General features: G+C 41.0%; 1 protein-coding gene across 1 annotated transcript in view; it reads left to right on the forward strand.

The window, feature by feature from the left end:
- The first annotated feature begins 513 nt into the window (after positions 1-513).
- The window catches only part of TET2 (tet methylcytosine dioxygenase 2), a 70036-nt gene continuing 53672 nt past the window's right edge, over positions 514-16877 (forward strand). The window contains exon 1 of the mRNA XM_069978405.1: positions 514-766. The gene's annotated coding sequence lies outside the window, so the exon portion shown is untranslated. The remainder of the gene's footprint in view (positions 767-16877) is intronic.

Raw genomic sequence — 16877 nt, forward strand, 5'->3', positions numbered from 1 at the left:
ATGGTCAGTGTCAACAAGAGGTTGACCAGTTTGAATTGACTTTGACGAGCACTGTGTTGTAGGAAACCGAAAAGAAAATGAATGCAAATACTAAGAGGTGGACTTTGGTAATATTTGCAGTACAGCGGCTGGAAGGAAATGTCGAAATGTGTGTGTAAGAGGAGCCGAAAGGGGGAGATGCAAAGGAGGAACTAGAGCAAGAGCACTGTACTGTAATGTGATATTCCGAAAAGCAGCTATCTAATCTTGCCTGCAAATTCCTCCCCCCCCCCCCCCCCCCCCCCCCCCCCCCTTACTCTGCATGACAGAAGGCAGTTTGCTGTGTTGTAGCTGGAGGCAGTGTCTATGAAGCAAAGAATGAGCCGGAATAGCAGCCTGATCCACTCCGCAGCTTCCATCCAACCCAGGCTTCTGCTTACTATTGTACAGCCAAAAAAATGTGAGGCTTTATGTGGGAAGCCCTGAGTAGGGAACTGATTTACATTACCCAAGCTAGCAGTCAGGCAGAGCTCCTTGTCAGCAGACACTACTTTGGGGTTGGTTCACATGCCAGTCACGTCCACCCTTTGGAACAGTGAACAGCAACACCGGGGCTTCATCAAGTGATGAGAGCAGACGTCAAACTGCCCCATGAATATTGATGTGGAGGCTAGTCTGCTTTCGTAGAGGAGCAGAAGGAAGCAAGATGGCTGCCCTTTAGGATTTGTTAGAAAGGAGACCAGACTGTGTTTGCTGGATTTCTGCAAGGCAGAGGGACATTTAAGAGGTCAGAGTGCTATATTTATGCCCATACGTCCTTCCCTATCTCTCTCTTCCCTGTTTCTTTCTCACAGTCTTAGAGACACCTTTATTTGTTCAGTGTGTGCAAGAATAAAGAGGAGAAAATACTGATCCTTCTCCAACATGGCTGACAAGTGTAGTTTTTTTTTTTTTTTTTTAAATAATAAAGAGCCTTTTCTTTCCCTGCTTTTTCCTGTCTTTCCAGAATGCTTTCTGCAATCTGCTTTGTGTGCTTTTTGCCTTTAGCTTGCTATTTATATCCTGTAAGTTTTTTTCGGTGTGTTCGTATGGTTTTTCTTAACGTTTCCTGTTCTGTGTCTGAAAAAGTAAAGGGCTAAAACAGTATTAAACTCTGCTGTAATCCACTTCTCATTTACGGTTCCAGGTTTTCGTGTGAATTGTTACGGCTTTGTCTTTTGTTTCATTCTTTAGGAAGAATTTTGTTTTATTGTTTTGCTTTTATCTTGTAAGTTATTTTTTCTTTTTTTTGTACTATGAGACTAAACCCATACATTTTATATGGTCAGCCTACATGCCATGTGACTAGATAGGAGCAGACTTTTAGAGCTCTATTTTTCTTTCTGTCGCCCGGCATGTGTCTGTGTCTTTCAGCATACCTTGGACATTTTTTTTAAGGCTGCATTCTGCCTTTGTGCTGCTGGTGAATCAGCTTTCCTTTACATAGCTGGTGAATGACAAGCAGACACAAAGGCAGGCGCAGTCAAAAGGACATAGACATAAGAGCCATAAACATACATCATTTTGTCAATTTTCTTAATTGTCAGGATAAAGAAAAAACGTATTTATCCCTTTAAGGAAATTGGAGTTTGTGTTTTTATGTTTCTTTTTTTGTCATAGAATTTCTAATGTCTATAGATAGATATAACGTTCATTAAGAATACCAATGGGATTTGTTGTTGTGTTTTGTAAGATTTTATTATAGAGCAGTATTTGGCACCTTTAAGGACAGTACGGGTCAGATAACTGTACATGCTCCCTTAGAGTCCATTATAGATAATTCTACCTATTGCATGCTATTGGGATGCTTAATGGTCATACAATCGTACCGAAATTAAATCAGGCTATTTAGAGATGAAGTTGGCCTGTGCCATTTTAAGTGAATAAAAGAAGGATAAGGGAACCTCCAGAACCATGAAAATGTTCATTGTGACACCAAAGGAAATTCTTCAATGCAGTTGGTTTCGTCACACTTTGGCTGAACCATATAAAATGTGAGGTAAGGCACAGCCGAGATTCATTCAGAAAAACTACATCCCCAGTTCATCTCCCAACACTGGGTTTTCTCCATTCCCTGGGATTAAAAGATCTGTTTCCTGTTGCCAGCTAATGGAGGCTGGTCCATTTGCATCTTAATGGCTGTCTGCAGTGCTGCATAGTGGGGAGGAACTATGTAGATTCAATTGTATATTTACATGTGTATTGCAACATAGGACTTTCATTTGGTACTGCAAGGACTGGGATAAAAGGGGGACAATAATAAACCATTGCTTATCATCTGAATGGACTGAGGCAACCATGTGGGATCTGGTAACATGTTGGGAAAGTTAATCCTTAATGGCAGGACAATAGCCATGGAAAGGTGTGTAAGCGGTATCAGTGTTTACAATCAGGTATAGCTAATGTGCCTGCAGATGGGTAGTTAGCAGCTTGTTTGCGTCGGCTTTTGAAATGATAATGTGCAGTATATCTTAGCCATTATATGTAATGTATTTGGTGAACTATAATATATCTTATCAGTTTAGCTTGCATTGGAAAAACTGAATGTAGATGACTCAGAATACTTCTCGTTCTACTTTTTTTTTTTTTTTCAATTGATGTATGATGCAAAGTTGTGGGTTGTGACCAGAGTTTTTGGAGTTATAGTGAACAGTGACATTTGTATTGGACGTAACCATGGTCTTAGCATTTAAATCCGCTCTTGATATCTGGTTGGAAAGTTTTCATTGTTTTTCTTTTTTTTGTTCACGAGATGTAGTATTGGCATTGTTTCTATGACTCTTGGCACTTTGCCAGGGTAATGAAATGGTCTTGGACTCTGGCATGTCAACATTGTTTAAAGAGCAGGCAACATGCGCCGGTTCAAAGCTTGTCACCAAGGAGGTAGCTTGGATTGTTGTTTGTAAGATTTTAGGTTGTATTATGTTAGTGTGTCTAAAACCCAGTTTTCTGAGACCCCCAACAGGTCCCGATTTGAAGATAGAGAATATTTGTGGTGATGCCTGAGATACTACTATAATTGAAAACACGACCTCTTGGGGGTCCTTGAGGACTGGGTTTGAGAAACACTGCCCTAGGTAACATTGATATGGCAAGTGCATTGTTTTATTAATCTACTTTAATGCGTACCAAAATGTGAACATATAACTTTATTAAATCTTTTTGACTTGAACCTCTTTAACCACATGAGGCTGACTCATGATACTCCTTTATGTTCTCCATTGGATAGACAGCACCAACCCTTAAAGATTCCCTAAAATGAAATGTAAATTCTTATTTTTGCTGTTTTTGTGATTATTTTACGGTTAACTGTATCCTCAGTTGATTTCGGAAAAGTCACTCAAAAGTGTAGAGAGCCTTATGTTCACGGGAGAGAGCTGCCAAGTCAACAGGAATGTCAGTGGTTATCTTTGGAAATAATTCTGCAAAACATTACCACAAATTGTTTAGTTAGATTCACAGTATCCCTACGTCTCATTGTGGTGTATAATCACATGAAGGGCATACATCCAGAGGAGTTTTTCTACCATCCACAAACCACAGCTCGCCAGAAATGTACCTTGTAGGCCATAAAAAGGCATAAAATGGGACAAAGTTAACTTGGACAGGCGTGTGCTAGTATAAAGAATCTATTCTATAAGCGTAAGAATTGGCCAATGATTGACAACATTGTAGTTGGGTGTGAAAAAAACGTATAACCGTTCTTGAGGTGTAGTAGACAGATGTGACAATGATAACCTATCGTCAGGATTCTCAAATTCTGCCTTAAAGTTTCTCTTGATCCAATAATTGGGGCCTTTATGATGATATAATTAGAGAGTACTGTATAACAGTGTTATTTGACCCCCATGTGATAGTGTTATCTAGGGACTATTCCATGAGTAGGGTGGCGCTACTACACACAGTCACTTGATATGGTGCCCGTAGACCTTGATCATTAGTATGTTTATAAATTGTATGAACATTATAGTATGTTATATACTTTCTATGGAAGAGTATAATTTGATTTGCTTCGTTCTCTTGGCAATGATTAGGGCCACAGCAGCCAGAAACATGTAAATGTGTTTGCCATGTTTTTTTGTACCTATATGCTTTTTTTTGGGTAAAAATATTGCTGAATGATATTTAAACAGATTGTTGTCCATCTACAGCAAACAGTACCTTTCTGTGATTGTCATTATTCCATTAGACTTTTTTTGAGGCTTGTTTACTTGTCTGGTCTACATGCGCTTCCAAACTTAAAGCCAATGTACCATCAGGGTTGACGAATGTACCTTTGGGTTTTTTACATTAATAGATCGGTGCTGGTGCCGGGATGCCGGTGGAGCAGTCCTTTTTTTTTTAACCTCTGCCTGATTCCCGCGGAGTGGAGATGTTGGTGGTGTGGTCCTTTTTTGAACCGGCACCAGGTTCCCACACACTGTGCCGGTTCAAAAAAAGGACCACGCCATCAACATCCCCGCTCCGGCGCCGGTCTGTTAAGGTAAGAAAACCAAAGTGATGTACCTGATTGTACATTTACTTTAAAGATACCCTGTCTGTTCCCAGAAGCCAATGAGAGCAAACATAAGCATGAGCTCTATAGTCTACATGGTTTAGAAAAAAACATTAAACTTAGCAATAATAATGTAAATGTCATAATGTAAAGCTGTGAAATTTGATTTTTTTTCCTCTTCTGTGGTCAAGGTACTGGGATTGGAACTGTACTTGTGCAGTGTTTATGGTTGTGTTCATCTTGTAATGATATAGTTGGCATTTCGGCCAAGCATGGCCTTCATCAGCTTAATGAGTACTCCTTAAACTGATGAAGACCATGCTTGGCCAAAACACATCCGTACTGGACCTGATGTCTACTGTACTATAATAAATTAGCAGAACTACTTGGTGAGTTCTGGGTCCTTTCCACTACCATGCATGGTTAACTGACATCATCAACAACAAACATTTGTAATGTGCGTTTCTCACAAGGGACTAAAAGTGCACATTTACAAAGACGTTGAAGGGAATTACCCAAATGAGTGTTGAAGGGGTTGTCCAGGAGTAGAATCCTTAGATCAAGTAAGGATTAGTCATCAAGTTTAAAAAACAAGTCATCCCAAATTTATTGCCATCTAGTAGTGAAGGCCCCTTTCAGATGTGACTCTAAACATACTATATACTGTATGCACATATAGTCAATGCAAAACGTACATTGGCACAGCTGGACTAATTGTAATGGTTATTGTAAATGGGCGTCTTTCTGCCAGTGTATTGTGTTAGTAGCAAGAGTTGGAATTCCATGTGTGGCTCTTTAAATGCTGCTTGACTGGTATTACGTAATACTGTAATTCCTAAAATGACTTATGTAATATTAGTTTTACTCAGGGCGTGACTTTAATTACAATATTTAATGAAGTAATTAGACAAATATTTATATTTTTCTATGGCATAATCCCGCAAAACAAACACAATTCTATTTGGTGGACTTTTTGGAAAGGGTCACCCCTTCAAAATATATCAGATAATATAATTTCAATGTTTAAACACTATGGGGGAAATTTATTATGGGCTTTGCGCCTATTTCTATATTTTTAGGTAAATAATTGCAATTTTCGACCATTTTTGGTCTAAGTTTTTATCCGACTGTTATGAGCATTTACCCACAAATTTGCATAATCAGGAATTTGCGTCGAACTTAGCAGTCATACAAACTGGTGCAGGTGAAGGGCTGATCCACCAGAGTAGCACAGGATCCTCAGATGGGCCAAAGCTTTGGCTCTATAATGTACCCCTAATATAAGGCCTAACAGATGAGAACATTATTTTGAGCGAATAAGTAATCAGATATCCTATTACCCCCCCCCCCCCCCCCCCCAGTCCTGGGTGCAATTATTATTTTAAAGTAGACTCACAAAATATAGGGTGATCCCTTAGAATATTTTGCTCAGGTGGGCCCAAAGAACACCAAGGGGGAGATTTCTCAAGCTGAATTGTCACAGTTGCCCCAGCAACCAATCAGATTTCTCAAGCTGAATTGTCACAATTGCCCCAGCAACCAATCAGATTCCACTTTTCATTCCTCACAGACTCTTTGAGAGGTGGAATCTGATTGGTTGCTAGGAGCAACTAAGACAATTCTACTGTACACCAGTTTGAGAAATCTCCCCCAAGTCTTTAAAGTATAGGATCTTGGGATGTTTTCATTAGGAAGATGTGGGACTGTAGCTTTAAATTAATAATGTTTCACCAAATAGGCCAGATTGTGCAGGGCTACTGTGAGCTGAGACTTGGCCTTGAACATGGATTTTTGGGTGTTGTGACTTGCCAATGCTATAAAAACGTTGTATGCATCATTTCTGTAAACATGAGCCACAAAGCCTGATGCATCCCGTTGGTGATTTCCTATACTGAAAAGCAAACAAATAACTACAGGCCATACATGTCAAATCTAAATTAGACTACCCGCAAAAAGTTGCCCATCGGTGCCTGAAAAAGTTTTTTGTCACTGACTCCATTTCTTAACACCGTTCTATGGAGGAAGGAAGAGTTAATGTGATGTGTTACCGGGAGACACGTGGGCGATCCGCGCACATGTCTGCACTGTTTACAAAAAGACGACCCAGAATTCCCAGGGACATTTACGTAGCTGTTTCTAGGTAGAAGAATTCAAAAACATTATACTGCTTGTAGGAGCTCGTAGAATACCTGGTCTCTGTGACCAACATGCTCTTCTGGTTAGGTTTAGCCGACGCAAATTTAGCTTTATTCTCTTTTTATACAATCATGTGAGCGATATCAAGCACCGTGACTTAGAGAGAGAGGTCATCTGCGGTGAGCCAAAAATAGATTTGAACAAGTCTCACAAACACAGGTCTGGTGGCTGTTGCGCTACGCATTGGCGATACAAAACCTTTCTGCCTGGAGCCTATAAATAATTTTTGGCTGCGCTGTAAGGGAATTGGAAGGCATAGAAACATTTTCGAGTCTGTAAACAAAATACTCACCATGAAACACAATTGTTGCGAGGGGTTTGTTTGCCTCGTCTGAAGCCAATGTTATAGCAAAATGTTTCTGGTGCTCTTTCCATGCAAATAATTACTTTCCCGGGAGTGTTTTTCTATATATAAATATAATAGAGGCAGGGTTCGGAGATCAAAAAGGAGAGTGAGTACTGGTATATAATCACCATAGGCTGACGTTTCAAGCATTTCCACTCGTTACGTTAGGTATACTTGCAGCATTGGAAGAGTTAAACATTTCTCGCCTTGAACTGCGTTGTACCATTTTTTATGCTGCCATTAGTTTGTTAGAATAGAAGTGCAGAGATTATTGGTAACTTTTTAACCTTGGTTTTTGTGTCCATAAAGGAGCTTTACTGCTGTGTCCTGATATGCCCTCTTATACGCTGCTGACACGAGCTACCGTCAACTGACATAGCCTTCGCTCTTTGCTCCTAAAAGATCATCAAGCATAAAAAGGCAACTTACACGTATACTAAGCCAGTCACTGTTAGGTACAAATTAGTGATGAGTTATGGCACAATAAAAAAAAAATCTGTCAATGGGGTCATCACAGAAGTAGGAATATACGTAAGACGTGCACGATGCCGTCAAGGGTATTTCAGATTGTGAAGTAGTAACTGAGTCTAGATGCCGTTCAGATGATCTTACCATTTTGCTGAGTCATAAGATTGATACAGCTGAGTTTTCAACAGGATCTCTAAAACAATAGAGGCCAGCGCTCAGCTGACAAAGTGGCCGAGGTTCCTCCTTAACGTTAACAGACCTTCTGCCACCCTTTAGACTCCAGTGTAGGAATAGACAAGGACGGAGTGAGTTAAAGATTTCTGGCGATGTTACATCAAGATTGGTGCCAGAGGTGACTCCACGAATAGGAGATTCCAGGTCACTGTGACGCCTTCTCACGTGGTGATGCGCACATGGCTACAATGTTTACAAACACGATTCCAGAAATACTAGGGGGAAATTGAAGGGCGTGTCATTCCTATTAAGTGTCACAGGTGCCGAAAAAGTCTAGACCAGACCGAGATAGAAAACAGAATCGGACATCCTTCTCAATCCCTTGTCATCGGAAATGGGCAACTTATCGTATTATATTCTGGCAAAAATAGTTTGATGACAATATCTGCAATGTGCAGTTCCTACTGCCGAAAAGCAACTGAAGGCAAGAGTAAACCTAGTTTAAACACTTATAAATAGTAGCCAATATTATTAACAAACGAAGCCGACCTGCCGAGAACAATCACGGAAGAGAGATTAATCAGTGCGTTACCAACTAGTCGGTAAATGGTAACTACATAAATTTTGCTGTGTTGTATTTTTGGATCTAGAAACGTACAGTAAGAACCATTCACGGCTCCGATGAGCAGGAGTGTTTTTTAATTATTTTTTTTTCTTTTTTTGTCCTGAGGATACAAGGAAGTAAATTAACTGTTCTGTTTAGAATCTCTGGTCATAGGATTTGCAGGATGTAAAAGAAAAAAAAAAAACATTACGCATGCCTTGAGAAGGTCACTCTGGGACACTAGGAAATAAAGTATAAGGAGTAACATCATACAATGAGTCTTTTCTGTGTGCCTAGAGACAGATTGCTTAAATTACCTGCTTGAAAACCAGTTCCAGTTGCATGATTTTGTAGTGAGGTAGCTCTACCTCCAGCCCCCAGCCACATTATACTTTTAGGGTTCATAAATAGCTTTTATTATTAGTAGTAATAGTATTAGTATTATTGTATTTATTTTTGTGGGCCCCTTCATATTGCACTTGTTGGTTCAGTTAGGAGATTTTTAATTTGTTAAAATAGAGGAGATAATATACATAAAACATATCACATTGCATATGGTGACCAAGTGTAAAGGTTATACAACTTTTAAACAAACTATTAGGGCCCGTTCACACTCCAAATTCCTCCTATGTCTTTGAATGGGAGGGCTCATGTCAATTTTTTGAGCGGAGAGGTGCGGAGAGCAGAGTCGCGCAAGCCTTCTTGCTCAAAGACATAGCAGGAGTGATTAAGCGCGGAGTCCGCAGACTGAGGCTCCAAGCGGAATCTCTGCGCCGAATCCATAGTGTGAACGGGCCCTTATTTGGTAAAACATCTTAAAACTATCATACACGTTGTAGCCCATAATAGCTTTTACAGTCGTTCAAACTCTCTATACATGATCAATGACCTTGGGCAAAGGATGAATGATTTTTCACTGGGAACTTTCCTAAATTGGAAAACGACTGCACCACTAAACACAATCAAAGGCTAGTGACTTACAAATGACTTCTTCGGTTGTGTACTGTAAAGGTTTTTTTTTTTTTTACCTATTACTATTTTACCTCCCTTTGTGGTCATTATGCTTTCCGTATGCTTCTAATACAAACTGCCTGCTCTGTTGTCTCCATTACCCCACTGCCTGTCTACTGTAAATCCTGTAATGAATACCTACCCTATCTAAGAACCAGGCCAACTCTATTTCCCTCCCACTATGTGGTGGGCTCTTGAGAGTGTAGTGGGAAAAAAATTAAGTCAAGATGGTATAGTGATAGGTAAACAGTGCTGGCTGAAACTGCAGCTAAGGTGTACAGCAGGAACAGGAAGTCTGTAACAGTAGGTACACTTGACAGAAAGTCAGGCAGTTGAAACCACGGCAAGATAATAAAATAACTATCAATCTGTGCTCATTTATTAAACAGTTTAATAGAGGCTTCATTATTGGAACACCCAGAATACAATACATACTCTAAAATTGCGTAAAATGGCTACATAACTGTCAGAAATATTGGTTATTGTCCCTTAAAAACCTTGCCAAATTCTATTGATTTTCAAGGAAATAGCCCACCAATCTAATGTCTATGGGTACAGGTCTGTTGTCCCCCAAAGTCTCCTTTCAAGGGAAAATTTTGATCAAATTTCGATTATGCTTGCCTCCCCCCAAAAAAATTAGGGCATGTTTTTGGAGGAGACAAAAAGACTGATCGACTGATCTAGAAAGTAGTCTACAGCCATAGTCAACATGGAAATTCAAACATAGGTAGTGGAGGCTACAGCAATAACCTGGTTCCATTGGCTTGGTTTAGAACATTATACTAGAGTTTAGCAGTTTGGCATTGTTAGTACCCGGTGCTTTGACTTTATCCATGGCGTATTGTATTACCTCAATGACTAGCTCAAAAATGTTAAAAAGAATATTTTTACAGTTTCAAAAAAATCCTCTTGAACTAAAGCCTAAACAGCAAGTATCCCTATTCCTTTGATATCCTTACATGCCCCTGTCTCTGTGGTTAGAGTAACTTGTGATTATGGAAAGGTATCAGCCTGCCTTACTTAGGAAAATAATACAGGCTTTCATCTTGGGAGCTTTCTGCCAAAAAGGTCTGCATGCATCTAAACCTTAGAGTTGAAAACATCTGGGAGTCTTTTCAGACATGCAAAACTACCGAGCAACATTACAGCTTGGATTTAGTCATTGTTTTTTTCAGAATTTTTTTTTTTAAGGTTACTATTACAAAAAAATATTTTTGCATAACTTTTTAATGGCCTTTTGTACCTTATTGGAGTTAAAGGGGGTTTCCAGTGCTACAAAAACATGGCCACTTTCTTTCAGAGACAACACGACTCTTGTCTCCAGTTCAGGTGCAGTTTGCAATTAAGCTCCATTCACTTCAATGGAACTGAGCAGAAAACCCCCACCCAAGTTGGAGACAAGAGTGGGGCTGTCTCTGGAAGAAAGTGGCCATGTTTTTGTAGCGCTGCATAACCCCTTTAAAGGGGTATTCCAGGAAAAAAGAGGAGATTGTGGGGGAGGGGGGGTCCGACCTCTGTACACCTTGCCGATCTTCGTATTGGGCTACGGCTTCTGTATTATTAATCTGCGACCCACGGCTCTATTTATTTCTATGTAGCGACGGAAAGAGCCGAGTACGCTGGAAAAGTGCTGTGCTTGGCTCTTTCCGTCGGCTCCATAGGAATGAATAGAACCGCGTGAAACTGGGTTATCCCAAGATTTAAAGTTATCCCCTGTCCACAATTTATGGGATAACTAGCTGATCAGTGGGCCTACAGCCATTGGGACTCCTATTGCTTATGGGAACTAAGGTCACTTGTCCACAGCACATACGCTCAGCCACCGCTTCATTTACTGTGTAAGGACTTTGTAACATAGTTTAGTGCTCACAAAGTCCTAGCGGCGAATGAGCGCTGCTGATTCATTCTCTAAGGGGACAATTTACTCCCACTCTCCATTGGTGGGGGGTTCCTGATTATCTTTACTTCTTTAAGGGTTAAAGCCCATATTAGTAGTTTTTAATTAGAGATGAGCCAATATTGAGCATGCTCGAGTTCGTCCGAACCCGATTGTTCGGCATTTGATTAGCTGGGGCTGCTGAAGTTGGATAAAGCCCTAAGGTTGTCTGGAAAGCATGGATACAGCCAATGACTATATCCATGTTCTTCAGATAGCCTTAGGGCTTTATCTAACTTCAGCAGCCACCGCTAATCAAATGCCGAACGATCGGGTTTGGATGAACTCGAGCATGCTCCAGGTTCGCTCATCTCTAATGCTCGATATTCACTCATCTCTATTTCTAATGCTTTACCTTAACATGTCAGTTTTAAGCTCTGGCTACTGCATTAGCCTGGACATTTATACAAGATATTACGGGAATAACTGAATGCTGACGAATAAAGATGCAATGTTTGTCTTTGGGAATTTGCTAAATTTACCCCCAGACATTGCAGTGAGAAAGACAGGGCAGCAGCACTCCATCCATCTGATTGCATCTCGCTGCCAGGCTTATAAATCTATAGAACCCAACACCTTTAACAATCCGTTCAACATATCCGTTTTTAATTGATTACTTTTAACGGACAAAAAAAATGTAGTCAACACTACTTTTGTGTCCGTTAAGGAAAACGCATCCGTTTCGATCCAGTTTGTTTGTTTTTTTATAAAGAAAGTCAATGGAAAAACAGATCCAAACGGATGACAGACAATTGCATCCGTTTTTTCCATAAAACGTATGCGTTAAACGGATTGCAAAAACATAGTGTGAACCCAGCCTAATTGCGTGCAAGCTCGTTTGCATCCATACACGCCTGAGTATACGGCCGTGTAAAAAGGTCCTTACTGTTAGGGGCTGTTCACACTGAGCAAAAGTGGCGGAATTTCAAGTGGAACCCAAGCTGAGGACGTCACTTGAAATTCCGCCTGTTCCATTTTTTCAGTGGGATGTCAAGAATTGACATTTCTTTGGTCGGAGAGCGGAGGCGCGCGAGAAATCCCACTGAATGAATCAGACAGGTGGAATCTCAAGTGGCGTCCACGGCTCTGGCTCCATTCGAAATTCTGCCATTTTTTCTCAGTGTAAACAGGCCCTTAGTAGCTAAGAATACATTAGATGCATTTTGATTCTCTTTCCCAATACTAAATCAGCTACATCAATCACAATAATCACATTAAACCTAAAAGTTGGGTTCTCATGATTTGTTCATAAATATTTCTGTAGATGTAAAAAAATCAACCCCCCCCCCATATTTAAAGAATAAGACTTGTTTGTCACGACCCCGCCCCTGTTTCCCAATCTGTGTAAGCCTCTAAGCACCATGTGTCATTACATATAGGAGCCATGAGAATATCTGTTTTACATTCTGTTTACATTTTCTATCTATCTATCTATAAGCACTGGCATGGAAGGTAAAAGGTCACGGACTTGATTAGTGGTTTCTCTGATAGTCGTTGAATTTTCGTAATCTTTACACTAGTCATAAAGGAGTAATTTAAAGAGACATACAGAGGTTGTGTTCAGTCTCCTGAGGACAAGGTGACCTGCCTGTTGCCTGCAGTGCTGTCAGCACATGCAAATACTAACTCCAAAGAACAATTATGTACAAGTGCTGTCAAGGATTGGTCACCTCAACACTGAAAATCCTGCTTAGCAAGTTAAACCAAAGACACACCTAGCTTGCCTTGCCCTTTTTAAAGTTTTGATATTATGAGTGTTGTTCTTCTGGAGTATGAATGCTTGTTTTACCTTATGCCAAAGTTCATGTGCAATATTAGAAACATGGTCATCCAAAGCATAGCTTAGGGTCCTATTGACGGCCTAATCAATAATGTAAATGAGCAACGATCTGCTAGATCGGTGCTTGTAAGGATCCTCGAACAATACGGAAATTACATGGATAACTTGCCACGGATCCAGACGCTTCTACCTGCCCCCTCCGCACTCCCGCTTGAAGTTGCACTAGTCCTATAGGCTCCATTCTATGGTCAGGCGGATTCCAACGGATTCCGTAGTGTCAACCCATGCTTATTGAACCTATTATCTTATGTATTATCTTATATATTATGAACCTCTATTATCATTTAAAGGGGTTGTCCGGCGAAAAAAATTATTCACAGAATAACACACATTACAAAGTTATACAACTTTGTAATGTATGTTATGTCTGTGAATGGCCCCCTTCCCCGTGTCCCACCACCCCCACCCGTGTACCCGGAAGTGTGGTGCGCTATACATTACCTGTCACGTGCCGACCACGGTCTCCGATCCTCAGCAGTGACGTCTTCTTCGGGAGGCCAGCGGATCTTCCCGAGTGCCGGCCGCCCTCTGCAGCGTCATCCGAAGCTCAGCCGCGATTGGCTGAGCATAACTGTGCTCAGCCAATCGCGGCTGAGCAGCTGATGACGTGGCCGCGTCATCAGCCGCTCAGCCGCGATTGGCTGAGCATAACTGTGCTCAGCCAATCGCGGCTGAGCGGCTGATGACGCGGCCACGTCATCAGCTGCTCAGCCGCGATTGGCTGAGCACAGTTATGCTCAGCCAATCGCGGCTGAGCTTCGGATGACGCTGCAGAGGGCGGCCGGCACTCGGGAAGATCCGCCGAACTTACGAAGAAGACGTCACTGCTGACGATCGGAGACCGTGGACGACACGACATGCGGTGAGTATAATGCACCACACTTCCGGGTCTAGCGTGGGTGGGGGGAAACACGGGGAAGGGGGCCATTCACAGACATAACATACATTACAAAGTTGTATAACTTTTTAATGTGTGTTATTCTGTGAATAATTTTTTTCGCCGGACAACCCCTTTAAGCAAGGGCTTTACGGACATCGTTAGCGATGTCCATGCAGCCTTTGGTCTGAATTGTTCATACTTTACCTCTCCATGGTTCCAGTCTCCCCACTGCAATGCTGCTTCTCTGAGCTGACAGGCTGCTCAGCTAATCACTGGCCGAAGCAGTCCCGGACAGTGATTGGCTGAGCGGCTGTCAGTTGAGAGAAGCTTCAGCGTACTGTGCAGGGAAGCAAGCAGAGTTCAGGAGAAGACCGGGAACGCGAAGTGGTAATGTATGAACAGTTTACTGCATCGTAAGCCATCGGCCGCACATTGCTATTACATGTAGCGATGCAGGCCCAAAGCCCGATGATTTTAGTTCTGGACCTAAAAAAAATGATCAGCCGATGATCGTTTTATCGGCTGATCATTATCTCTATTACACAGAATGATAATCGGCCAATAATTGCCCTAAATGCGAGCTCATGCTCACGTTTGGATTCACTCCCTAAAAATCACATTATTTTTCACTTGGCCACTTGTGTTACGTGAAAAGTTCATGTGGCAGATTTTTCAAACAATAAAAATCCACCAGGAATCTGAGGTGAGCAGAAGATTGATGCATACCCTTGCATATCTACTATTTCACTCTTGCCTTGGATTTTGACCCAGTGTTGGGCGCTGACTAGCTCCGTTGAATTGGGCTGATCTGTGTCCCGGTAACCTGAATTATCTGATTTCAAATTGCCAAGATAAATATCTTTGTTGTGAACTATAGTGCATATTCCCAATGAAAACAATTAAACGCATATTATAGGCAATTTTTGTGTATTTTTGAAGGAAAGTACATGTGAAAAATACATTGGCTGACCATAACGTAACCAAGAATTTCAAAAATAAAACTGAAAGAAGGATAGCATATTTTGTAATCATACAAGTGGCTTTGTGTAAACATTTAGGATGTTTTCATTGTGCCGATTATTGAAAGAGGTGACATCCAAAACCAAACAAAAACAAATATAAAAATGTTTTCCTCCATCACATCAAAGACAAAAACATTGCGCTGCGTCCATTGTTCTTATTTCGGTATTGTCCAAAAGATTTCATGTATGGGACTCTTATACAGAGCCGCTATTATATCACGTAAAAGAAAATTACTGGTGACTAATGACACTAACGTTGCTCTACAGGGTCCAAAGCCCATAAAAAAGTAAGCCAAATGTTAGTTTTATTGGAACTGGGGAATAGGATGTGTAAATTCTTTAGTTTAGGATAGGAGTGGAATGAAGCATTATAGGGTCACAGTCAAGATTCAATGGGAGTTGGAAAAATGCAGCTCACGCCAGGGAAGTCATGAACACAAGAACTATTTTTGCATGAAACTCTTCAGGGCGCAGGGTGGCTGTCTCTGCAACCATATCCCCAGAAACTGTGCACAGCATGTGGAATGGCATCATAGTGGTTAGCTTTTAATTGATGAAGGATATTGAGTATTAGGCCATGTTCAGACCTTGTAAGAGACCGGACGTTCCGTGACTCGGCCAGGTCCCAGAACGGCCGGTCTCTGAAAAGATCATCCTGGCCGGTACTGCAGTCCGTGTGCGCCCGCATGAGAACTCTCCACTGCACACTATGGAGCGTGCAGCCGGAGCCGCTCGCTCCACGGTGTGCACTGACGGTTTTCTGCGGCTGCTATTCAATGAACAGGGGCCGCAGAAAACTGACGTGTCAGTTTCTCGTGGCGCCGCTGGGGATCCCAGTGTATACTATGTGTGTATACTATTTTCGGATTAATCATGGCCGTTGTTGCAATCGGCAACAACAGCCGTAGTTTTACAAAAATATACGTAGTGTGAACAAAGCCTTATGGCGTTAGGGTTACGTATAGCAGCTTATTGAACAGGAACCCTATGACAATAATTGCCATCTGCTTCTATATTGTAGTTGGGAAAAGTGTATCTGTGTTGAGATACCAGGTGTATAGATGACAAAAATACTATACATAAAAACTCTAAGTTCTTGCTTCTCTGAAGGTGAAATGCACAGGACTACCGGGCGAGGGATTAGCCGTCGAACAGGCAAATGCTTGCTTTTTCAGCTAATCAGAACTTTTGATCAGACATTAAAGTAATCAATATCGGCCAATAATTATATATATAGTTATAGTATACAGGGTTTTCTTCTTTTGTTGTGGTCTTAAGTCAATATGCGTGGATGTACACACTTTTAGTCTGGGTTCACACTACATATATTTCAATCAGTATTGTGGTCCTCATATTACAACCAAAACCAGGAGTGGATTAAAAACACAGAAAGGATCTGTTCACACAATGTTGAAATTGAGTGGATGGCCGCCATATAACAGTAAATAACGGCCATTATTTCAATATAGCAGCCGTTGTTTTAAAATAACAGCAAATATTTGCCATTAAATGGCGACCATCCACTCAATTACAACATTATGTGAACAGGTCCTTTCTGTGTTTTTAATCCACTCCTAGTTTTGGTTGCAATATGAGGACCACAATACTGACTGAAATATACGTAGTGTGAACCCAGCCTTATAGTTAATAAAACACAGAGCTATCAAGTGCTCAAAGAGAACAACATAAGATTCTAGGGAGATGGCGATCACCTAATATTAGAGAAATATTCCACTCCATATATGACAGAATAATTCTCAGGATCAATGTCCCACCGCCAGAAATCTAGTACCCATAATTAAAAATATATTATTTAAGAAAGGCATCCAGGCCCCGCTTGAACTTATTTAGTAAGTCGCCCATTACAACATCATGTAGCAGATAGTT

The sequence above is a fragment of the Dendropsophus ebraccatus genome, chromosome 7 (genome assembly GCF_027789765.1).
Source record: "Dendropsophus ebraccatus isolate aDenEbr1 chromosome 7, aDenEbr1.pat, whole genome shotgun sequence".
In the NCBI taxonomy this organism is placed as follows: Eukaryota; Metazoa; Chordata; class Amphibia; order Anura; family Hylidae; genus Dendropsophus; species Dendropsophus ebraccatus.